We start from the raw sequence: 10,123 nt of genomic DNA on the forward strand, positions 1-10,123 counted from the left end.
GAGCCTCATCAAGTTAACACAGCCAAAGAATGTTAGACTTATAAAATTGGGTTTGTTTGGTTCAGGTGCTAAAAGTTCTCCTGTTGATGACATAGGTTCTAAACATCATCTATTTTAATTTTAGAAACCGGTCGTTCGAGCCTGGATGCTGATGGCGGTGGTATAAGAGACAATATACCATGAGTATGACGAAAACTACTTGTTTATGTTTCTATTACGTTGGTAACCAGTTTATAATAGCAATAAGGCACATGGGGGTTTGTGGGTATATGGCCAATACACCACAGCTAAGGGTGTATCCAGACACTCCGCGTTGTGTCGTGCTTAAGAAGCCCATAGCCGTGGTTATTGGCCATATACCAACCCGCGGGCCTTATTGTTAATTGTATTGACAAGGAAGGGACTGAAGAGAAAAAAAAACATAAAGGCCAAATACATTTCTTAGAAAACTCGGCAGGGGGCACAGCCACCAACACACAGTTGTGCATCTGAGGGAGCAAACAAAACAACACCACCCACACACTCACACCACCGGCTGCACCCTTCCAGAGACACAGACTTGTGGGGTCCCTGTATGTAGGTCATTTTACAGAGGGAATACAACACATAGCTGTGGCCCTTCTTCGCCCAGCCACCACACACACGGACTATTCAATATTCAACATGACATTAGTTACGGGGAAAAAAATCCAGCTCACAGCCTACTGGTAGCTTGGAAGCCTTCATATGAATTACATGGATGCATTGTCAGTTTTCAAGGTATTCCAGACTAGTAAATGTCACACAGACAGTGTGATAGAGAGCGAGTAGAGGTGACGTTTGGAGGGGCTGTGTGGGAGTATTTGAGGATATTTAGAGGAGTAGCCTTTGCACATAAAAAATAATAAATTTTTGAACTGAAATCACATGAAATGTAGAATTTTACTGAAAAAAATGAACTGATGGAATTAAAATATAAGAATACATGTGGTAAAGCCCAGTGAAGATGAGAGGAGATAGTGTGATCAGTCCAAGAGAGTCTGTTATGGTGAAATGGTGTCGAGTGCCCACCGTGACTTTGTGCTGTCCGGTGAGGTTGGGCATTCACACAGCAGCTGGGTTCGAGAGGGTTAGCAACAGGGGTCTCCCCGATGAACCACTGTGTAGTTCAAACTGGATTACCAGGGGCAGCAGGGATAAGGTTACGACCCTGGGAGGGACAAACGAAACACAATGTAAACTTTAATCACATGGCACAGCCTTTCATCATGGCTAGAACAGTATAATGAACTCTCGTTTCAACCAGTCAGGCACTCCCAGGATCCAAGGCTGCTAGCGGACAAGTCTGAAGCTGGTCCAATGTTGGAGGAAAGAATTCTATTGTGACAAAAAGTTTAGGAAAACTTACATTTTTTCTATTTGTTTTCCAAGTGTCTGTCTCTATGCCACGGTGTGAGAACGAGGGCATGTCTGACAGATCTGTAGCCTTCAACTACAGAGAGAGGAGCAATAAGAGGAGCAGGTGGAGAGAGAGAGAGAGCTGTTCTGCACGCACTGCTTACGTAGCATGATAGAAAAGGCAGACTTCCCAATCCTCTCTCCACAGGGCTCCTCCGGGCAGGTCAGCCCTGGAAACTTTTAGGCATGCATTCTATTCCCTATCATATTCTTCACCTGCATCAGGCACCGCACGCACCCGCACCCCTCTAGCGAACACACATCATTATAGATGGCGAAGATGAAGTCCGTGGCATGCAATGCCATCTCGTAAAATACCCCTGATTATTTCACCAATTGCTTTTTCTTATTACAGAGAAACACGTCACAGAGTGTAATCAAACAAAGCAATCAGTACAGTGAAAGAGACTTCCCCTCAGGAACCAAACTCATTAATAGGAGTAAAACACTGGGAATGGGTTCTAACAAACAACATTTACATAAACGCAGCAGGTCTGACAGAACCCATTACTGGAATATCTCAAATCAAGGTATTCACTGGGGGGTTGATAAGGGTTTAGATGAACTATGATTACTGCACTTTAAAGTAGAGCCTCATCAAGTTAACACAGCCAAAGAATGTTAGACTTATAAAATTGGGTTGTTTTGGTTCAGGTGCTAAAAGTTCCTCCTGTTGATGACATAGGTTCTAAACATCATCTATTTTATTTTAGAAACCGGGTCGTTCGAGCCCTGGATGCTGATGGCCGTGGTATAAGAGACAATATACCATGAGTATGACGCAAAACTACTTGTTTACTGTTCTAATTACGTTGGTAACCAGTTTATAATAGCAATAAGGCACATCGGGGGTTTGTGGTATATGGCCAATACACCACAGCTAAGGGCTGTATCCAGACACTCCGCGTTGTGTCGTGCTTAAGAACAGCCCATAGCCGTGGTTATTGGCCATATACCACACCCCCGCGGGCCTTATTGCTTAATTGTATTGACAAGGAAGGGACTGAAGAGAACAAAAAAACATAAAGGCCAAATACATTTCTTAGAAAACTCGCAGGGGGCACAGCCACCAACACACAGTTGTGCATCTGAGGGAGCAAACAAAACAACACACCCACACACTCACACACACYCGYCTGCACCCATCCAGAGACACAGACTTGTGGGGTCCCCTGTATGTAGGTCATTTTACAGAGGGAATACAACACATAGCTGTGCCCTTCTTCCCAGCCCACCACACACACACGGACTATTCAATATTCAACATGACATTTAGTTACGGGGAAAAAATCCAGCTCCAAGCCTACTGGTAGCTTGGAAAGCCTTCATATTGAATTACATGGATGCATTGTCAGTACTTTCAAGGTATTCCAGACTAGTAAATGTCACACAGACAGTGTGACTAGAGAGGCGAGTAGAGGTACGTTTGGAGGGGACTGTGTGGGAGTATTTGAGGATATTTAGAGKGAGTAGCCTTTGCACATAAAAAAATAAATACTATTTTGAACTGAAATCACATGAAATGTAGAATTTTACTGAAKAAAATGAACTGATGGAATTAAAATATAAGAATACATGTTAGGTAAAGCCCAGTGAAGATGAGGGAGATAGTGTGAACTCAGTCCAAAMAGAGTCTGTTATGTGAAATGGTGTCGAGTGCCCACCGTGACTTTGTGCTGTCCGGTGAGGTTGGGCCATTCACACAGCAGCTGGGTTTCAGAGAGGGTTAGCACACAGGGGGTCTCCCCGATGAACACTGTGTAGTTCAACCTGGAGTTACCAGGGGCCGCAGGGATAAGGTTACGACCCTGAGGGGACAAACAGAAACACAATGTCAAACTTTAATCAACATGGCACAGCCTTTCATCCATGGCTAGGAACAGTATAATGAACCTCGTCTTCAACCAGTCAGGCAACTCCCAGGATCCAAGGCTGCTAGCGGACAAGTCTGAAGCTGGCTCCAATGTTGGAGGATACAAGAATTCTATTTGACAAAAGCTTCAGGAAAACTTCACATTTTTTCTTATTTGTTTTCCAAGTGTCTGTCTCTATGCCACGGTGTGAGAACGAGGGCATTGTCTGACAGATCTGTAGCCTTCAACTACAGAGAGAGGAGCAATAAGAGGAGCAGGTGGAGAGAGAGAGAGAGCTGTTCTGCCACCCACTGCTCTAGTAGCATGAGAAAAGAGCAGACTTCCAATCCCTCTCTCCACAGGGCTCCTCCCGGGCAGGTCACGCCCTGGAACATTTTAGGCATGCATTCTATCCACTATCATTTCACCCTGCATCAGGCACGCACGCACCCCGACACCACCTCTAGCAACACACATCATATCAGATGCGAAATGAATTCCGTGGCGAATGCAATGCYCATCTCGTAAAATACCCCTGATTATTTCACCAAATTGCTTTTTCTTATTCTCATCACTGTGCTAATGTGGAGGTTAGTTTTAACAAGCCAGGCGGGGGATTCTCTCTGCAATCAGAAAAGGTTTCGTTAATACATTTCATTTAAAGAAATTATAGTTGCTCTGTTTTTTTTTCTATTTCAATTGGCTCACAGGAAAATAATGAAGCACCACCATCACAATTTTTATGTTTTGAGTCGGAGCTGGGGGATACTTGTATAATCTACATCGAATAATCAGTCGATTATTTTATATAATAGTAGGATTATACACTGTATTTCAATAGGGATTTAAGGTAAACAAATACAAGTATATTAATGGTTTATGAGATAGACAGCTGAAAGACAAATCACTGGTAAACATTTAATAACATCAATATCAAGTCATTAAAATGCGTGAGCCTCTCTGATCCTGAGTGTTCACTCCCCACTCCAGCCACTCTGCTCAGGCTCTTTACCTTGAGGATTAGAGGTGAGGTGGGTTTTAGCTCCAGGACCCCGGTGGGGCTGAGGAGTTCYAACACGGGGTCGGGGTAGTAGCTGAACGTCTCGTTGACCACCATCAGAGCGTGGACGTTGTCCATGTAGAAGCCGATCTCATCCGGCCCACTGCCCGTGTCTGAGAAGCCCCTCTCGGAGTCGGAAACCGACGGGGCCAGGCACACCATCACAGAGTTATTAAACACTGTGCAGTTCTGAGAGGGAAAATTGTTCTTAGTAAAGTGTGATATGACAAATTGTTTGGTCCCCTAGGGAACCCAGGTTGCTGTATTGGTTTAAATATATCTCATTATAGTTTCTCTAATCCCCAGCTAAACATTCGTAAGTCTAGGAAAATATTTCTGCTTTGGTGTGTTGTGTTTATGTCTCCAGCCATTGCTAGTAGTTTCAGAACTGTAATAATCACCTACGCTGTATGCTTCTCTACAGGGACCACTAAACATGCTAACCAACATTGAGCACAAGGACCTCAGCAGCATTGTGTCTAGAGGAGAAGCTAGTTTAAACTGAGCACAAGGGACGGGGCATTAGGACACGGTCATTAAGCAGAAGTTGATTCCCTTCTGTTAGAACTGGAGGAAAGGTTAATGGAGCCCCGTGGTGCAAGGTGAGGGGGGTGAGGGGTGATTTGCCAACACTGCTTTGTTGTCCTGTGACATTTGAAAGGTTAAACGGCCTGGGGGGGTGTTGGATGTCTTGTTCCAAGGAGCAGGGCAGAAACAAGACACTGAATGGGCAGACAGTCTGACGGCCACCTTGGAAGACACACCGTGTGACGCGGTGTGTGTAGGTGAGGTGTGTGTGTGTGAGGTGTGAGTGAGGTGTGCGTGTTGAGTGAGGTGTGTGTGTGGTGAGTTTCAAGGTGATGGTGTGTGTTGGTTTATGTGTGTGTGTGGTGTGTGTGTGTGTGTGTGTGTGTGTGTGTGTGTGTGTGTCTGTGTCTGTGTCTGTTGTGTGTGTGTGTGTGTGTGTGTGTGTGTGTGTGTGTGTGTGTGTGTGTGTGTGTGTGGGTGTGTGTGTGTGTGTGTGTGTGTGTGTGTGTGTTGTGTGAGTGAGGTGTGTGTGAGTGAGGTGTGTCTGAGGCCCGCACCAACCCTAACCAGCTAATATAGACAATGAGTTGTAGGTTAAAATCAGAGATGGCGCAACGACTTTTTGACAGAGGGTGAAGGATTTTTTGGGCCTGATTTAGATATGTTTCTGCTTATGATCTCTGAAATTTTGTAAGGCTATTTGTTAGTCAACTTGTCTATAATTAGATACATGCAGCTTCACCAATAATGTAATACATCGGTGGAATGAATGCTTCAATCTCGTTGACATCAGTAAAGTTTAATCTGTCATCTCTGCTTTATTCACAGAGAGAAGACATTTAGGGACCGGGGAGAAAATACAATAACAAAACAATAACGGGAAATGTGGAAAAATTCCAAATGACATCAGTTTGACCATTAGAAAGCTGTTAAAATGACCCAACATGTTTCTGATAAGATTTCACTTGGGGTTGTATGCATATTTTATGTGGTTGAAATACTATCAGCGTCTATGATGCTGATAAAGATAGCACCTCTACAGACGGTCTCTAATTGTGCATTCGCATTCTRTCAAGATGCAAAAATAAATAAATCATATTTCTATACTCCTTTTCCCAACTCAAAATGTAGCCTATATTTGGTGTATCATTTTACTGCAAGAAATGCTTAATCCTCCAGGTCAATGTCCACATTTCAGGTTCCATTTAACACATCTGAAGAGCAGGCTACAGTTCCCTTGATGTGCCATAGGCCTATTTGAAGTCCCCATCTTGTGACTGTTGAATTTGTATAGCGCCTCACAATCATCACACACAACATATCATCCTCTTTTACTACTTCAACAAATCTTTCCCAAACAACATTACTTTTCCAGCCCTCCTTTCTCTTCATTTTCAACTCTCCATTTTGCAGCGTTTCTCTTATTGAATTCAACTCTGACTTTGTCCTTTTTGTCTTTGTAGATCAACGTTAACTTTGTCTGCACGTTCCCAAAAGCATTTGGCGATTGGCGTGTAGGCTATTTGGCGCGTGTACAGTTAGGACCTAAAGTTAAGGCTTATGCTATAATGACAGATAGCCCCCAAAAATGAAAGAAAAACCTAAATTACACAAGAATGATACATTTATGGATTTTTTAAGGTATTGTTTTCGGGGACTACGGGTTATGAGTCAACCCGCGCATAACTAGTGTGTGAGTGAGGTGTGTGTGTGTGACTGAGATGTGTAAAAATGAGTGATCTGTGTGTGAGTGAAGTGTGTGTGTGTGTGTGTGTGAGTGAATGAGGTGTGTGTGAGTGAGGTGTGTTAATTGAGGCGTCTGGCCAGGTTCATACTCACATGGAAAGACTCAGCAGAGCCATACTTAGCTCTGATCTTGGGCTCTCTGATGGTGGCTAGGTTAGTACCACTGATGGTCAACAGGGTTCCACCACTGACGAGACAAAATAATAACTTGCTTAACAATTATGTAAATGTGAGCATGCATAGCAAATTAGTAGACATCAGTAGATTGAAGTATATTCAGTTGCCAGCTTTGGGTGAAGTTGTGAATATACACCCTGAAAGTAAGATGTGTTGTATGTGTACTGTAAGTACTAGGAGACAGTCACAAATGGAGTGACTAGTTACAATCCCAGTGTCTGGAAAGCCCGTACATAATAACACCCACTATGTCTGGGAAGTAATGCGTGCCTCCATCCCTGTGCTTTCCTTTATCTACTCTGGTGAGTGCTGTGTTCTCTGCTGTCGACTTCCTTCCCCCTGCATGCATGGACAGGCAGCTTCTGGCCGAGGCTGGGGCTGAGGCTGGGGCTGAGGCGGGGGCTGAGGTTGAGGCTAAGGTTGAGGCTGGGGATGAGGCTGAGACTGGGGATGAGGCTGGGGATGAGAGGCTGGAGGCGACTGGGATGAGGCTGGGATAAGGCTGAGACTGGGGATGAGGCTGGGGATAAGGCTGAGACTGGGGATGAGGCTGGGGATAGGCTGAGCACTGTAATACAGCTGGAAGCCGACACCAACTTCTCCACAAATGTTATTTGTGTAAAGCCTCTACCTCCAGCCGGCTCTCAGAAAGCCCTCTTAACTCAGCTATACGCTTAACGCTTAAACCGACGGGACATTGAGAATAGACTCTCTCTTCCCCACCAGCACAGCCCGTAACATCCAGAGCCCCAGTCCCAACAACCCATCCCACCGATGCCCCCAGTCCCAAGACCCCATCCAGAGCCCCAGTCCCAGCCCATCCAGAGCCCCATCCACACCCCATCCAGAGCCCCAGTCCCAGCCCCATCCAGAGCCCAGTCCCAGCCCCATCCAGAGCCCCAGTCCCACACCCCATCCAGAGCCCCAGTCCCAGCCCCATCCAGAGCCCCAGTCCCACACCCCATCCAGAGCCCAATCACCATCCAGAGCCCCAGTCCCAGCCCCATCCAGAGCTTCAATCACAGCCCCAGCCCCATCCAGACCCCGGCCCCATCCAGAGCCCCAGGCCCCGGCCCCATGCCCAGCTCTAGTCCCAGCCACAATCTGCATGGCGCTCATCTTAAGCAGCAACATGGCTCCACTGGGCTTTGACAAAGTAACTTAGTGAATGGATTCCTGCTTTTTCCTCTCCTTTTTCATTCTCTCTCAATTACTCTAGCGCTTCCCTTCTACTTTGTTAATCGTATTCTCTCCCTTTGCTGTATATTATGAAGCAATTTAGCAGCCACTTATTCAATCAATAAGCTATTTATTTTATTTTTTCACTCCAGAAAACCAAGAAGTGTTTTAATCTAGTCTCTTTTTTCAGAAAGTTACAAATACAATATGAGCACATGTAAATGTACCAGTATACAACTCCCTATTCAAAACATTGCACTGCAGTTAACATAGACATGAAAGTAGAACTTTATGAACAGATGAACAACATGTTGTTCACACATCTCCTAGCCACTGGTTTATGCTGTGCTGCCATTTGGGCCAGAAGCGGTCACATCAATCACCTGAGAGAATTTTGTCTTTGAGAGATCCAGGAATCTCAGTCATTTGTTTTTCATTTGTTCATGTATGTGTACATGTGTTCCTGTCTGTTTTTCTGATTGCTGTTATGCACTGGGCCAGATGGAGCCCAGATATGAGGCGAATCACTAGAGACATTGGGGGGACAGTCAGTCGGTTAGCCCATTCACCCATCCAGGCTAAGGCTCTGTAGCCACCTTCATCCCCCCCACACAGAGCACAGAGTCATGGGGGGTCTGGGGCAGCGGTTGGCCCACAGCTGCTCCACAGCCAGTCCCACAGAGCGATGGGAATACTCCCCATTCCATTCCAACAGCCTATTATATAAATCTATTGTAGATGAAGAAGGGAGTGGTGTCAACAGAGACAGAAGGGTGGGGGGAGGGGCTGTGGCATCTTGTAACAGTGCTGTGGTTTAACATGTTTACCAGGAAGCAGAGCGATCTGTGTCAAAGTGGGCTTTTCACAAGGTTGTGTATTTACACACATACGCATGGTGATCAGTGGTACGCCCCTCGCTAACTCGTGGGACATCTCTAAGTGTCTCTTATACAGAGCTGCCACTGTAGCTACACTACTGTAACCCAGACCAGCACCAGAGAACCAGGCGATACGCATGTAAATACCCAGATCTCCTCCGTACCTAGCGATACTCCAGTCGGGTTCGATCCTCAGAATGGTGGGGTCGTCAGTGTAGTTGTATTTGACCTCTGGGTTCCTCAGCTCAGCAGAGTCGATGTCCACCATGACTGGTGTGCTGCCTGGGGTCAACCCTGCTGGGGTCATACACACTATCTCCCGGGAATTCCTCCTGCAGGGACAGAGAGGGTGGTTAAAGGATGATACAGATGACTGCTTTTCTTGTCAATGTAACTGGTAAAGGTCCAAGATTGTGCACCTCTCTCCCTGAAAACTAAATAGCAATACCTGTAAGAACATGAAAGAGCACTGATGATTTGTTCTGTGTGTGTTTCCCATTGGCATTGATTCATACTGTTTGCTGCTAGTCATAACACACAATAACTACAATATCTAATATGAAGCACTGTTGAGTGATGCTTGAATTTGTGGGAAAGTGCCACAGTCTTTCTAGGAGTGAAGAGGAGTGATTCTGGTGCGATTCCCAGGTCCTGCCTGGAGACGTGCCTGCAATGTCTCCTCTGATTCCCCTCGCCCCGTTTCCATGGGAACACCCTGATGTACGCTCCACAAACCTTCCCAAGACCGCACATATTTTGACAAAGGTGTTTGTGACAAATAACAAAACAAGAATGAGGCAAACACAGAGAGGAAGAGAGGGAAGAAGACAACACCACAGAAGAAAAGGATAATCGGCTGGATTACCTTTTAATGGAAATAGTGTTTTACTACCCAGGCTAACAGTGTAAACAAAGCTTGGATGAAAACAAAGACCTACTGTAGCGCTGTGAGATGTATGCACATTAGCAAGATTACATGCACATACTGCATATGACATAGGAAAAACACAGACAACGCAGACACTCACACACTGCATCTTAAACACTGACACTTCCAGTCAACAGAAGGCAGGGTGGATCAGCGGGAGGTGGGGGTATTATTAAGGGGGTGGATCAGCTTTAATATTGCAGATAGATTGTAGCTTCCATCAATGTAATTGTCTGCATCATTTCCAATCCCCCATATATATTTTTGCATACATATACATACATACATACATACATACATACATACATACATACATACATACATACATACATACATA

At 45.2% G+C, this 10,123-nt stretch overlaps 1 pseudogene; it reads right to left on the reverse strand.

Moving 5' to 3' along the window:
- Nucleotides 1-10,123, reverse strand: part of LOC111966560 (plexin-A1-like) — a 299,289-nt pseudogene that overhangs the window by 27,441 nt on the left and 261,725 nt on the right.

Source organism: Salvelinus sp. IW2-2015, linkage group LG7 (assembly GCF_002910315.2).
Source record: "Salvelinus sp. IW2-2015 linkage group LG7, ASM291031v2, whole genome shotgun sequence".
Lineage (NCBI taxonomy): Eukaryota > Metazoa > Chordata > Actinopteri > Salmoniformes > Salmonidae > Salvelinus > Salvelinus sp. IW2-2015.